Source organism: Eptesicus fuscus, chromosome 20 (assembly GCF_027574615.1).
Source record: "Eptesicus fuscus isolate TK198812 chromosome 20, DD_ASM_mEF_20220401, whole genome shotgun sequence".
Classification (NCBI taxonomy): Eukaryota; Metazoa; Chordata; class Mammalia; order Chiroptera; family Vespertilionidae; genus Eptesicus; species Eptesicus fuscus.
In genome coordinates this window covers 20073210-20089095 of record NC_072492.1, presented here as the reverse complement: position 1 = coordinate 20089095, position 15886 = coordinate 20073210, and positions in this window count along the sequence as shown.

Genomic DNA, 15886 nt, shown 5'->3' with positions numbered 1-15886 from the left:
CTGCTGGCCTGGTCACCCCTAACTGCCCACAACTGCCCTCCCCTGCAGGCCATTTTGTGGCAGCCATCTTTGACCACATGGGGGCGGCCATGTTGGAGTGACAGTCAATTTGCATATTACTCTTTTATTAGATAGGGTTTTTTTCCTGTCTTGAGTTCCCTCCTTAAGGAAACTGCTGTTTCTCAGTCCATCTGATCTTGATGGGCTATCACTCCAGCTGCCCCCCTCCCCCTCCCCCCAGGGAGCTCTCTACCTTCCATTTCATTGCTCAGTAGCTGTGGTGTGGCTGTGAGAAACCCTTTCTTATATTGAATTGACTTCTGCAAGCTCTTCCCACCAGTCTTTGTTCTCTCCTGAGGACACCATGGAACATGACTGATGCCTCTGCTATGATACCCAGCAGAGCCCACCTCTTTGGGACCTCTGACCTCCTTAGGTGCCAGGAGCCTGATCCTCCGGGGCAGAAAACACCCCCCTAAAAACACACACACACATACACACACACGCTCACCCTTACACATGCATACACATTCTTCTCCCAGGAACAAATAATTTTCCAAGTAGTGCAGTCCATCTCTATACACCAAGCCGGGTGGGGGTGGGACTTTTGTTCCTAAAGATCAAACCATGAGCACAATTCCCATCATTCAAGGCAGCCCTTTCTGGCCGCCCTGGGCGACTCCAGAATGAGATCCTGTCTAACCCCTGGTCAGCCAAGGCCCATAGAAGTATTTCCCCCAAAACATGAGGGGCTTGCGCCCCAAAGGCTAAGACTTTTCCTCCCCCAACACAGAGAACAAGGAAGCTTTGAAGTTAGAATTAATTTTTTCCCTAAAAAAAAAATTTCTTAAGTCTCAGATAAGTGTTTTAGATACTACTCAAGGGTAAAGTTACTGGGCTTCGGGCCCCCTTCCCCTCTTTCGCCTCCAGGATTTTCTGCAAGTAGAATGTTGTCCCTGAGCCCAGCCCCACGTGGCGGGGGGGGGGGGGGGGGGCAGGCAGGGGAGTAGGAGACACCCGGTCTTCTCTCCAGGGCAAATGCCAGGGTGTAAGGTTCCAGCTCCCATGCTTGTTGTTTTCCTATTATGCCCACTTTTGTGCCAGGCTTGGTGAAGGACCGTCCTGATTCTCAGATGCCAATGGAGGCTCGGAACGAAGTAACTGAGGGTCACACGGGGACAGGCTGAGCTGGGATCCAACCCAGGGCTGGCTTACCCTGAGCCTAGAGCTCTTGCATTAGATCAGCGTCTTTTCTCACACAACTGCTCTCCACACAGTCTGCATGTCAGCTCATCCCCCCAGCCCACCGCCCCTTACTCTTGCCCTGAAGCAAGCTTCTCCTTGTCCACCCTAAGCGTCTCTCGCCTGTGTCCCTTGCCCCAGGCAGACAAGCGCACTCCTCTGGCAGTCTCAGGCACTCCTGACCACAGTCATCTCTTGGCTCTCTCTCCATACCCAAGAACTCTATCCTCAAAGGCAGGCGTTTCAGATAAAGCCTTCATTCCAAGCCTCCCCCTGCTATCGCTTTCTGTTCTAACACTGGTTTCTCTCCATCTCCCTCCCGCTCCCCGTTCCCCGAGGCCAGTCCTCCTTGGCCCTGATATGGTAGCTGCCACTGCCCCCCCCCCCCCCCCCCCCCCCGCCACCACCGTGTGGCTTTCTCCTCCATGGTAGCAATTACACATCCTTCATCAACTAATGTTTTCATTCTTATTTACCTAGGTCTTATAGTTCAACCCGTTCTTTTTATTTGCTCTGCTCTGGCTTTCCAGAAACACACACCCCCTTTCCCATCTCCCCCACACCCCCCCATGGGCTTGTCCTGCAGAGGTGATGGTTTCTGTCAGTCTAGGGGCAATGGCAAGAATGCAAGTTCTCAGGCCTGAATGATGTGCCTTGCATTCTGCCTTGGCCACTTGCTGACTCTGGCTTTGAGGGACTTTCTTTTTTAAAAAGTATATTTTTAATTTATCTTAGAGAGGAAGGGAGAGGGGAGAGAGAGATAGAAACATCAAAGATGAGAGAGAATCATTGATCGGCTGCTCTTCCACACCCCCCACTGGGGATCAAGCCCACGAACCCAGGCATGTGCCCTGACCAGGAATCGAACTCTGAGCTCCTGGTTCATAGGTCGACACTCAACCACTGAGCCACACCGGCCGGGCTTGAGGGCGTTTCTGACCCTCTCTGAGAATCGGTTTCCTGGTCTCTCATTTTCTTCTCATTGCACTCTTGTGATGATTCATTGGGGTAAATATTTCACTCATTCCAAAAATGTCCTTTCTGAGTGATTGGCACGCATTGAGTATCAAGCGTTGCATCCCTACCTTCAGTTTAGTGACTTACAATGAAGCAGGTCAGGTGCCTGACACACACTAGGTAAATGTGTGGTCCCTCCTCCCTCTCCACAATGGGAAAGGTCTCTTTCTATTTATTTCACTGGAGAAGCTCCCATCTCTCTAGTTTCCCAGGAACAAGCAGTCTCTGGTATGGTTTTGCAAATTAGCAGATCCCTCTGCAGATGGCAGGCCTGCTCAGAGAAGCACACGATGGGTACAAAGTCACATGGCAGGGTGGTGGGTGGGTGACAAGGATGGTGCCAAATGGCGTTGGAAGACTCTGTTTCCCCTCTCCTCCCTGGCCCCCTTCATCTTGCAGGATACGCCAGGCCTTGCTGCGCTCCCAGGCCACCTCTCATCTCCTCCTTCCGGGTGCGCCTACCTTTCTCCTGCTTACACCTGCTCAAGTAAAAAGAAGAATTGATTAACTGTGTATCTGGGACACCCCAGGGCAATTCAGGCATGGCTGGATCCAAAGTCCAATCAAGGTCTTCAGGGCACTCTCCATCTTATCTCTTCTCTGCTTCCCTCTCTCTGTTGGTTTGAGTCCACAGCTGACCTTCTCTGTGTGGCAAGAAAGGTGGCCTATGGCAGCCCCAAATTCTGTTTTCTGCACAGTTACTACCACCGTAGGAAAGACCATCTTTCCCAGTAGATTTTACGCAAAAATCCAGGGGAGGCCTCTGATTGGCCCTGCCTGATCACATGCCTGTTGCGGAACTAGTAGCTGTGGAGGTAGGAATGAGTGTCTATCTTTGGCAGGGTCACCTCACCAGAACCTCACAAAATGAATTTCCTACTGGAAAGAGGGATGTGTTACCACAAAGGGGCAGGGCTGTGAGACAAAACAAAAATAGCAGGTGTTGCCTGTCGAAGCCCTGACTTCCAAACCAGCACTGTACCCACAGCTTCTGACCAGGATGCCTGTGTCTCTTGTTCAGAGAAGCTACAGGGAGCAAAGAGCATGGTTGTTGGGGTCAGGAGGATCTGGGTACCAACTGAAGTTCTGTGCCAAGAACTATAGGTATAGAACTGTGTGACACTGATAAAATTCCCCAACCTGCCAGAAACTCAGTTTCCTCATCTGTAAAATGGGGATAACAGTTCCTACCTCACAGACTTACAGATTTAAACAAGCCAGCTACCAAGTCCAGTGCTTGCATGGAGGAGGTAATTAACCTGCCCCTGATCTCCTTGCCTTTGGTTCCTGACCTGCAGCTTGGCTTGTGGGTGCCAACTCCTGCACCCAGACCAGATCTGTCTGGACGTGAGGGCCCTCCTACTCCTCCTGCCTGGACAGAATTTGCAGAGGGGCTCACTCTGATCAAGTGGCAGAAGTTCTCATCAGGAGAGGATGCATGTGGTTTTGTGTTTGTTTGTTGTTTCCATTCTGATAATAAATGCACAGGTTTTACACTGTCACAGAACAAATAGAACCTCGACATATGGGCCTCTATTTATGTGCTTGATTTAATGAAATATGTTTCATGTTCCATTATCTCTCAATTGCTAAGAGCACTAAATTTCTCAGGGACCTGCCTGCCTGCCCTCCCTTTCCTTCCTCCCTCCTTTCCTTCCTTCCTTTCTTTCTTTCTCTCTCTTTCTCTTATCTGTTCTCTGTTCTCCTCTCCTCCCCTCACCTTCTCTCTTCTCCCCTCCCTTCTTCCTCTGCCTCCTCCTCCTCCTCTTCTTCTTCTTCCTCTTTTTTATATATATACTCGAGGCCTGGTGCATGAAATTCATGCACGAGGCGGGGGAGTGGTCCCTCAGCCCGGCCTGCACCCGCTCCAATCCAGGACCCCTCAGGGGGATATCTGACTGCCAGTTTAGGCCCAATCCCTGGCAGTCGGACATGCCTCTCGCAATCCAGGACTGCTGGCTCCTAACTGCTCACTTGCCTGCCTGCCTGATTGCCCCTAACTGCCTCTGCCTGCCAGCCTAATTGCCCTTAACTGCCCTCCCCTGCCAGCCTGGTCACCCCTAACAGCCTCTGCCTCGGCCCCCACCACCATGGCTTTGTCCAGAAGGATATCTGGAAGACATCTGGTCTAATTAGCATATTACCCTTTTATTAGTATAGATATTTTATTTCAGAGAGGAAGGGAGAGGGAGAGAGAGATAGAAACATGAATGACGAGAGAGAATCATTGATTGGCTGCCTCCTGCATGCCCCCGACTGGGGATCAAGCCTGCAACCCGGGCATGTGCCCTTGACTGGAATTGAACCCGGGAACCTTCAGTCTGCAGGCTGACACTCTATCCACTGAGCCAAACCAGTTAGGGCCAGTTAGGGCTCCTCCTCCTCCTCTTTCTCCTTCTTCTTTTTCTTCCGCCCGCCCCCCACCTCCCTTCTTTCTTCAACAAACACTCCCTTAGCTCATTCTGCCGGGCTCTGGGCTAGATGGTGAGGACCTGGTATGAAAAGATGGGCATAGTCCTACTTCCACAGAGCTTACCGTCTCAGTGGGGAATTCAGATGTTAAATGATACAGCCATTTAAGTACAGCTGTAGCAGATGCTGGAAAGGAAGAACACATAAGTCTGTGAGAAAGGAGTTTGACCTTTTTGGGGTATCCAGAAGGACTTTCTGGAGGAGGTGACATTTGAGCTAAGCTTCTTAGAATAGATGCGATTATCCAGTGAAGGGACTCGCCGTGGAGCTGAATGAGGAGGCAGTTCCTGCAGCAGGGAAGGGGTATCATGCCTTCTAGGACAAGACAGAGGGCCAAGTGTCTGGAGAAAACAAGGCTCTGAGGATCATAGCTCAAGGCCAGGGAGTGGACAGGAGCAGGATCACGCAGGGCCTACAGGTCACACGAAGGCTTTTGATCTCAATTCTAGAGCAATGGGGCCACGTAGTTGAAGGACAGCACTCTGCGGTGGAAGTGAGAGCTCTTACCAGGAGGTGGCACTTCTAGGTTTTGCTTATGATTTCCAACTTGATGACAACTTGCCCGTTGCTTATAGTCCCAGAGCAGGGAGCTGTGGTGTGGCAAGCTCAAGGCACGGGGGTCGGTGTGCACTCAGCTCTTAACCACTTTCCCTGGACTCACTCCGGACAACTGACTGACTGTCCCTGTGGTTCCTCTTCCAACCCAGCCAAACTCCCTGCCGGGCCCCACCTGCCCGCCCCAGCTTGCTGATGTCTATGCCCACCCCACCCCACCCCACGGCTGCCCAGCTCTGCACAGCTTTATTGGGGCATGAGTCAGTCCCCTCTGACATCTGTTCTGTGTCCCCTGCCTTTACCCCTTAGGGTTTAGGGATTGGTGTTCTTTCTCTAAGCTTCCTTTGGTTCCAGACTCGCCTCCTATCAGAATCATCAGATCTCTGAGTTAGAGGATTCTCAAGGAATATCTCATCTAGCTCTTTACAGAACCCTCTAAAGGAATGCCTCACAAGGGGCCATCCAACCTCTGCTTGAATGCTACACCTCACAGGGAGCCCACCCCCTACTATACTTGCAGCTTAAGCCCTGGGCGAAAAGCCCTTAACAAGGAGAGAGGGGACAGCATCTGTCTGCCCGTCTGTCTGGAAGTTATTTCGGCTAGCTCACCTGCATTGCCATCTCAGCTCACTTTGTTAAGTCCTGCCAAGATGCAGCAGGGGGAGAGGAAGCTGCCCAACACCCTCTGAAAGACACGGTGATCACCCTGCACCCCAAAAGCCTGACCGTCTCTGCTTCCATGAAGCCCTATATCCTGTGAGGAATGAGAAGCAGAGAGAGAGGTATGACCAGAAATTATTGGGGTGCTGTTCTAAGGAGTCTGTCCGTGGGGCTGAAATTGGGGCTCCCAAGGGTCTGGGGTCCTGGATCATCTGCTGCCTGTGGTTGGTGAGTTGGAGGAATACCCAGCCTCTCCCACGGAGTCGGCCTTCAGTGCCTCTCATCTGCTCTTTTTTTGGCCCCAGGGTCCGCTGTACTTCCTGTGGGTGGCTGCTCTGCCGATGAAGAATAATTTGGGGCACACCCAGGGAACATTTGCTCTCTCAGAGGCCCTGTGGACTGATTTCTTCGAAGGCGGTTGCTGCTGAGGAAAACAGCTTGTGTGGAAGGTCTGTTTTTTTTTCAGTGACAGAGAGCTCACCCGTGCCAGGCCTGCACCCGGCACCTGGGATGCGAGATGAGTGAGGCTGGGACCCTGCCCTTCAGGTGCTCACAGTTTAGGGGGTAGCCGAGAGGCGGACGACCAAACAGATGCCTACAGTGTCCTGTGATTAGTGCCGAGGGGGGTGTAAGGTCCTGAGAGGCCAGAGGGAGAGCCTGACTCTGCTTGGGGAAGCAGGGAAGGCTCCTAGGAGGAGGTGTCCCTGGAGCTGAGTTCTGGAGGATCAGTAGGAGTTAACTAGGCTGAGTCAGGAGGAGGAAGGAGACATAGGCAGTGTTGGGTTGAGCCAGAAAGAGCCCGGTACTCTGGGGAACTGCAAGGAATTATGGGAAACTCTAGGGAACACAAGCCGCTCTGGGGCCCTGCTCTTGGCTCAGCAGGCCAGGATAGCAAAGTCTTCCTATGGAGGCTCCAGGTTTCTCTTCTGAGCCTTCACTCACATACCCTTTCAGCTCTGGAGCCTGCGGATTTCCCACCCTCCCCAAGTCTAGGCGGGAAGGATTTAGCCATTATGTACAATTCAACGCTCAGAACAGAGAGGAGGGGGCGGGGAGGGAGAGATTTACAACTATTCATGTCTGGCCTCTGCCTGGAGCCCAGGGCTCCTTAACTCACTGTCCAGGAATCTCAAAGAAAATGATAAATGATCTTTGAAGGCTTATTCTTTGAGAAACAAGCTAAGGTATGCATAGTAAAGAATCTAGATGATGTCAACAATGGACAAAGCTGGGGAGGAGGGATTGTGGGTATTCTTCCTTTTCTTTTTAAGATGTGTACTTTCTGAGTTCTGTGTAATTACTGCTTTTGTGATTAGAAATAGATAAGGTATAGGAAAACCGCCCTAGCCGGTTTGGCTCAGTAGATAGGGCATTAGCCTGTGGATTGAAGTGTCCTGAGTTCGATTCTGGTCAAAGGCACATGCCCAGGTTTTGGGCTCAATCCCCAGTACAGGGTGTGCAGGAGGCGGCCAATCAATCATTCTTTCTCATCATTGATGTTTCTATCTCTCTCTCCCTCTCCCTTTCTCTCTGAAATCAATAAAAAATATTTTTAAAAAGTTATAGGAAACCCTTTGCAGTAAGCAGAAAATAAGATCACGTCTATAATAAAATTCTAGTTTTTTAATAAAATATGCAGAGAAAGAAGATGGGAAAGAAATATGCTAAAATGTTAGCAGCAGTGTCTCTGAGGGCTGGGGTCATTGGGAGACTTGCCTTTTCTCTGGTTTTCTAACTTACGTATGTTCACATCCAGATTTTGAAGTATCATGTGAACCCGTTCATCGAACAGCCTCCTAATTGGTCTCCTCGCTTCCTTCCCTGCGCCATATAGAGGCTTCCCATGGCCCGTGCTAGACATAGCAGGTGGCCCCTGGAAAAAGCCCCCATTTCCTGCACCTAGTTAGCTCTTGTTCACCCATCAGGACTCAAAGTCCACCCCACTTCTTTAGAGAAGACTTTTGCAGTGGATATTGAGGAGTGTCACCCAGAAGTCCCCTTCAGGGGCTGCGGAGAGGGCTGGTGGCTGACACTCACAGAGGGAAACGCCCCGGCAGAAAGAGACTGTCTGTGGGTAGCCTACACCCATTGCCTCATGCTTTGGAGGAGAAGCAGCACGGGCAATGGAGGCCCAAACCCCTGGCCTTAGTTCAGATCAGCTCTCAAGGGTCATGTCCACTCGAGAGCCTGCTGTGGGCTTGGCTGAGACCTGTGCTGCTACTGCAATACAGGGTTCTCTCTCTGCCCAGTCCTGCCGCCTTCACCCTCCCACAGATGCTGATCCTGAGCGCTTGCCCCAAGAAATGTCTCCAACCAGCAGGGCCTTCCTTGACCTCCCAGACTAGGGGAGGTCCTTAGCACAAGTCTCCTTGATGAGTTTTACATCCATTTGTGTTATCTGGCTGATGTCTGTCTCCTCCAGTGACTGTAAGAGCTACAAGCATTCATTTCATCACACGGGCAACAGGGCTTAGAAATATTTGTTGCGTGAACAACTTTATTAATCATCTCATTTAAAGCCTCAGGAGACCATCAACTTAGGACTGCAGAATGCCTCATTCATTTATTCATTCATTGAGTAAATATTTACCAAGAGAAACTGGATCCCTATCTCTCAACCCTGAAAGAATTCCAGGTGGTCCAAGGATGTTTACATGTAAGAAAATAAAACCAGTAAAGGTCTAGGAAAAAGACAAGTGGGCTTTAGAAAATAATTTTGGAATATTGAGGGCCTTTATATGCCTGATGCACAAAATTTGGAAAAGAAAAAGTTACTCCACATGATCCCATAAAATTCTAACCCTCTATAAGACAAAAAATAAGCATAGCAAATTAACAAAGAATATTTGTAACACCGAGAAAAGACAGGGAGCTAGTTCTTCTAATTTACCAGGAACGTTTACTAGTCAAAAGGGGAAAGAGTGCACAAAAATGGGCAAATAATATAAAGAACGACGAGAAACATTATTTATGTTCTAAGAAATGCAAACTAAAACAATAATGCAATATAAACGTTCTGTCAGAATGGGCCAAGTTAGAATGACTGACAATATCCAGTCTTGGTGAGAATGTGGGTACGCAGGAACTTTATCCACATTGATTGGCAAAAAAATTGCCGTGAGCTCCTTGGAAATCAACTTGGCAAGATCCAGTGAATGAGAAGCCTTCACCTCTTCCCTGGTTCTAGGAAGGTGCTAACTGAGCACGGCCAGGACGTGGGTGTCCCATGTGACTGGTTAGGGAGCATGTTTGGCTTTCACTGGTTGGTCCTAAATTGGCAGGGGGGGAGGGGGCAGAAATGAGGGAAGCTGGCAGTTACTGATCAAGTCCCGGCCGTTTGGGGCTGGTTGCTGCAGGTTTACAGTCGAGTTCTGTTTTCCTATGTGGCCGGACCATGGTCTGTTAGCACATTCAGTCTCTCAACTTGACCGTCTCCTCCCTCACAGTCACCCTTCGGTAGCCTTCCCACGCTCTCCCTGCATCTATTCTGGCTCTCGGGGCTCTGCTTCACCATTTATTTATTTATTATTTATTTACGTATTTAAAAATATATATGTTTTTATTGATTTCAGAAAGGAAGGGAGAGAGAGAGAGATAGAAACATCAGTGATGAGAGAGAATCATTGATCAGCCGCCTCCTGCATGCCCCACAGCCGCCTCCTGCAACCCGGGCATATGCCCTGACTGGGGAATCGAACCGTGACCTCCTGGTTCCTAGGTCACCGTTCAGCCACTGAGCCACACCTGGCCGGGCTGCTTTACCGTTTAAACCACGCTGGCCTCCGTGGTGGCCACGCTGTAGGAGAGCTCCTCTGACCTCACAGCGCTCCCCCTACGGCTGCCCATGGCACTCCGAGCAAAAGCCAGTCTCCTACGCGTCCTGTCTTCTGGCCTCCCGAGAAGCCCCCACATGCCCAGCTGGCTCCTGTCTCGGCGGCTTGCTCCCTGACCCTGTATCTCTAGGTGGTGGCTCTGCAGCCTCCAGGGCTCAGATCAAACATCACCTGAACCTACCCAATCCTTGTGTATTCTTTTCTCTAAAGCACTCCTCACTCTTCGAGGGTATCCTCGTGCTTTACTGTTCCCTTGTTTCTGCCTACCTTCCCCCTCGAGAACATCGTCTCCATGCGGGCGGGGACCACATCTGTCCCTTTTTACACAGAGGCCCCAGCCCGGGTGCTGAGATTGGAATCTGCTGAATGGCGCGCACGTGTGTGTGTGTGTGTGTGTGTGTGTGTGCGCGCATTTTTAAGTTGAGCTAAAAGGAATTGCTAATGCATTGAATGTGGGGAAAAGGAAGAGAAGACTCAAGAATGACTCGAATGTTTTGGGCTGAGCAAGCGGCAGGATGATGTTGCCATGGTGTGAGATGGAGGGAGACTGTGGGAGCAGCAAGCTGAGTGTGGGGGGGACCAGGAGCTCTGTTTGGGACACACTGAGCTTGAATTGCCTGTTCATACTCCCTCCACATGGAGATGTGGAGAGGGAGGTGGGTGCTGGAGCTCAGGGGCAGGGGCAGCTTATAGATGTGTTGGCTGGGTGAGCCCAAAGAGGAGGGGGACCAAGGCCTGCCCGGGCCTCTGCAGTTAGAAATTGGACTACGAGAGGTGCCTAGCAAGGAAACTGAGAAGGAGTAGCCAGTGAGGTGCAGTTAGTCTTCCTCAAGTTCAGTTTCTTTGCAGTAACCAGAGATTAGTGGTTCATAGCACTTCCCTCCTGTGGGTGTAAGGATCCTGGGCTATGTACTAAATGGGCTCAGAATAATGCTTGCACGTAGGAAGTGCTCAGTATAGGTTAGCTAAAGATAAGCGCTTTCTCTCCGACCCTCCTCGGGAACTGCTCAGCCTTGCCTGCTGGTCTTAGCTGGGCGGTGAGAGCTTCCAGGGGAGGGTGGCGCCCGTCTTGGCCAGGTTGTCCAGGCGCCTGGCACCTAGGGCTGGCCGAGGCACATTGCTGACCCAGCAGGTTTGTGCCACAGACTTGGCTCCCAAAGGGACAGAGCCTGGCTAAGAGGGGGAACGGTTCAAGTGCTTGCACTTGTGCCATTGAACAGAAATGTGACCTCATTGTATACTCCCGGGCCTCAAAGCCCTCTGAGATGCCCAGGGCACAGGGGAGAGATGCAGGTTTGCTCTGTTTCATTCTCCGTGAAGTGGGGATAGTGGCAAATATGTAAATCATTGCAGGGACTAATGTCTTCAGGAGCCCCCTCCCCCCTAAGCACCCGCCCACCTACTGCACTCTAGTCCCATCAGGCAGAATAAGAATGTCAGTAGAAGACAATAAACAATCCTCCAACGGTGGCATTTCGGGGAGCACAGCTATCCGTGGGTGTTATGTTTAGGGGTGGGTGGAGGTGGCAGGAGGGAAACTTTCCAAGTCTCTGTCTTCCGTCTGCGGCGAGATTAGGGCGGTCTCTATTTCCCATGAAAAAAGTCCTCCCAGGATCTTAAGTCCAACTTGAGAAAGAGCTTTATATTAATGAGGTTGGCTCATTTAATTCAGCAACAAAGCCCAAGCCTTTCGGAGCACTGCCCCTATGAGCAAAGGCCCCTGGGATTGCTCACAGTCAGGTACCGGAGGCAGACGAGGAAACCACGTTTTTCAAGGCAGGGCTGCCCTAAGATGCTGGGGGCAAGCACTGAGGACGCTGGCAGCCTGGAAGAAGTGAGCTGGGCCAGCCTGGAGGTGAGGGAGGGCTTCCAGGCAGAGGCGGCACCTGAATCCTGAGCGGTGGGTTGGATTATGTGAGTAAAAGGTGAATATGGGGGTGGGGGGGGGGACCTTCCACCATCAGTTACTTCCTCTGGTTTTAAATCTTGGAGCTGCCAATCACATCTGGAAGAGGTGGTGTTCAAGCAAACTAATATAGAGGAAAGGACTTCAGAGAGTTAAAAAAACAACAACGGGACAATAGAAATACAATGCATTTTCGTTACCATTCATTATACTACAGTTGTGGGAGGTATCTCTCGGGCACTCCCTCGGATTCGGGGATTGGATGCGTGCTGGATTACCTGGAGGCAGGCAACACAGCAGGGGCCCTGGGAAATGAAGAGTTCGGCTTCCGTGGATTTATCTAGAATTATGCAATCAGAAAACCTAGGAAGAAGCTGTTTGCATTTCAGCATCCATGCAGATTTTGCGTTTTGTGGTTTCTATTTTGGCTCATATTTGTGGGAGTGGGCACCATCCTTTTTTCAATGCTTTGACCTTGGAAAGGTTATTCACTATCTTCAATTTTTAGTCACTTCTCATGCCTTTCCAAACAAGCTGCCAGACACAGCTTCCGGCCCTCCACTCAACTCCCCAATCCCTTTTGCAGGCTGTGACCATTGGGAAGTTTCTGGAATCAGAAAATCATATCATAGCTGTGGAAATGATGGGTATTGTTAAACAGTGTGCTTAGACTCAGAGGCTGAGGGCTTTGTATGCACTGCCCACTTAATCCCCGTGACAGCCCTATTCGGGCAATGACACCAGAGAACCTCAAGGCTCAGAGAGATAAAGTGACTTGCTTAAGACCACACTGTAAACCAGTTTTAGAAATGGAATTGAAAGCTAGGTCTGCCTCAGTCCACAGCGCTGGTCCTTGACCATTCCTCAGGCTACCTCGTAGAGGCAGGACCCAGAGGGGCAAAGATATGATCTCACCTGAGTCTTCACTTTTCAAAACTACATGATCATGATAATGGGACCTCATCTACTTCCAAATCCGTATTGTCAGTCCTTTGGGGCTGCCCCCTCCTCCAGGGCTCTCAGAACACTATTTCTTCCCTATCTCTTTCGGCATTAGGAGTTACCACTCCTATCCAGCGCTGCCTGTCTCTGGGTGCTCAACATCCTTGTTTGTTTCTTTGACTTGCAAGTAGTCCCTTCTTTGAAGTCAGTTGAACCATCTGAGTGAAATCTGTTTCCTGCTAGGGCCCTGATATAGAAGTATGCTCCCTCCCTCCTTCCCTCCCTCCCTCCCTTCCTTCCTCCCTCCCTCCCTCCCTCCCTCCCTCCTTCCCTCTCTCCCTCCCTTCCTTCCTCCCTCCCTCCCTATCCCCTCCCCTCCCCTTCCCTCTCCTTCCTTCCTTCCTTCCTTCCTTCCTTCCTTCCTTCCTTTCCTTCCTTCCCTCCTTCCTTCCCTCCTTCCTCTCCCTGTCTTCTTTCTTTCATGAAGGGAGATACTAGAACATGTTTGTGTGCAAAGGCACATAACAGGGCAGAGAGGAGGAAATGATGCGGCAGAGGAAAGCAGGACCCTTGCTGAGGGGAGGCCTTGAGGCTGCTGGAGGGAGAGCAGCCAAGCAGAAGGTGGTTGGCCCTCGGCTGGGACAGGATGCCTCTTCTTTGGCTACAGGAGAGGCAGGAAGCATGGGCACAGGGCAGGAGGGCTGGCAGGTTTGGCCTGATGGCTCCTGGTTTCTCGGTGAAGGAGGAGGAGTGCAGGGCACTTTGTAGAGATAGAAGAAGTATGAAATAGCCATCTCTGAGCACAGGAAAATGAACTTTCTAGGAAAGGCTGGTCGGCTTGCCAGGCCTGAGGAGTGCCAATTTGAGGTTTGTGGTCATGAATTTAAAGAACAGCCCATCAGCAGGGCTGTGTGCTTTTCTCCAGCATCCCTCAGCTGCTCTGGCTCAGGCTTGGAGAAGCCGAAGGGTTGGGTTTTACCGGGGCTGGGACTTAGCCAGGTTCCTATGGTGGGAAAGGGGCAAGTTTATGGAGGGGGTTGGCTATGGAGTGAGAGTCACGGTGCAGCGTGGAATCTACAGGGGTGAGGCGGGAGGGAAGGCCATGAGCCCGTGACAGTGGAGAAAGCGATAATGACGTGGATGGGAGGTTCTGATGAAGCACAGGGCGGAGGAAGCTGGAGTCCACATCAAGAGGGGACGAGATTGGGAGATTGGGTACAAGAAACCACAATGTGGGGGAGCGCGTGGTGTACCCTGATGGCTTCTGAAGGGCAGGGACTTGAAAGTGGAGGAGGACGCAGGGTTTGGAGAGGATAAATGGCAGCAGAGAGAGCACATGCGTCATCTCCTGCCCTTCCCTGGACTGGTTTCCCCTGCAGCTCCCAGAGCAGCTCTCTCCGCCAGGTCGCCTGGAAAAGCCTATGCCATCATGGGTGTCTTCAGCTTTAGGGTCAAGAAGGCCGTTTCCCCCCTTGGCTCCTTCCTGGGACCTGGCCTAGAGCTCCTTCTGACCACACTGCACAGGTGGTGGTGATGTGTCTTCCAGAACAAGCAGCTAAGCCACTCAGGGGTCCGTATCCCTCCAGGGACCCTGGGTTTCTTCGCCTGTGAAATGCAATCCATCATTTGTTTATTGAAACGTGTGTTCAACCGTGTTGTGTCCCAGGCCCATTTTATTTCCTTTTTCCCCACTCAGCTACCCCTTTTATAGATGAGGAACTATAACCTCCGGGAGGTGAAAACCAGATCATATGAGTCTATGTGAGTCCAAGAAGCTCACTATCCAGTTAGGGAAACAGGCAGGGAGAAAACCAAACAGATGCGACGTGTGCAGAGTTCTCTGGGACTGTGGAAGCCAGAAAGACTGAATCTGTTGGGGGGCAGTGTGGGGGCACGTGAACCAGATCTACGGGGTGAGTGGAAGGCAGGGCGGGCAGCGGTGACAGCCCGCGCGAAGGCATGGTGACGTGACACTCCTGTGCGGCCCAACATTATCCAGTAAAGGCAGCGGGACCAACAGGGAGACAGGGTTCCTAATCTTGTCTACAGTCCTGGGGTGCATGGATACTGTAAAGGGGCCCACAACCCCCCCCCCCCCGAGGTTGTATCATAATCGTGAGTCTGTGTGTATTATTTTCTGGAGAGGCACACTTTATTTTCATCAGATTTTTAAACGGGGACACAGGCTCCAAAAAGCATTGAATAGCAAAGGAGCTTGGAGAGGTCAGCAGGGCCAGGGAGTGAAGGGGTTCGAGACGCTGGCGGCGATGTTGGACCACATCAGGATGAACAAAGACAGAGAAAAACCCCAACTTCCTGCCCGTGTCCTACTTCATCTGGCCCTCGCCCAGCAATCCCACGTCATCTCCAACCCCTGCTCCCTCTCATCGCACTGTGGCCACACTGGCCTTCATTCTGCTCCTGGAGTGTGCCCAGTTGCTCCTGCCCCAGGGCCTTTGCGCGTGGTGTTCCCATTGCCTAGAATGCCCCTTTCGGAGAGCGCCGCATGGCTTGTTCCTTTTCTTTATTTAGATCTTAGTTCAATGGTCTAAGAGCACTTCTCAGACCACTTCATCGAATGAAGCACCTTAGCTCTCGGGAACTTGCTGTCACTATTTGCTTCCCCCGTTCGTGGTACTTACCGCGTTGACTTGTTAACCTTCTGTCTCCACTCTCATGTTGGTTACCATGACTAAGGATTTGGTTTCCTTCACTCTGGGCCTATCTCTCCCAGAGCCTGGTACGTGGTAGGCACCCTTTTCATGTTTGTGAAGCATGAAACATGAACACGAACATGCTTGCATGGCTACTGTGGTGTTGAGACACATGCAGGGGAGTCCACCCTGGGAAAACTTAGAGCCATGATACTGGAGGTGTCTGAGGCAGAGGGGAGGGAGGCGGGAAGGAGCCAACTTTCTGTGCTGAAGAGTCTTAAGAACCTGGAGCTGCAGGTTCATGTTTCATGCTTCACAAACATGAAAAGGGTGCCTACCACGTACCAGGATCTGGGAGAGATAGGCCCAGAGTGAAGGAAACCAAGTCCTTAGTCACGGTAACCAACATGGCTCAGTGGATAGAGCATCGGACTGCGGACTGAGGGGTCCCGGGTTCGATTCCGGCCAAGGGCACATGCCTGGGGTTACGGGTTCGATCCCTAGTAGGGGGCGTGCAGGAGGCAGCCAATCAATGACTCTCTCTCATCATTGATGTTTCTATCTCTCTTTCTCCCTCTCCCTTCCTCTCTGAAATCAATAAAAAT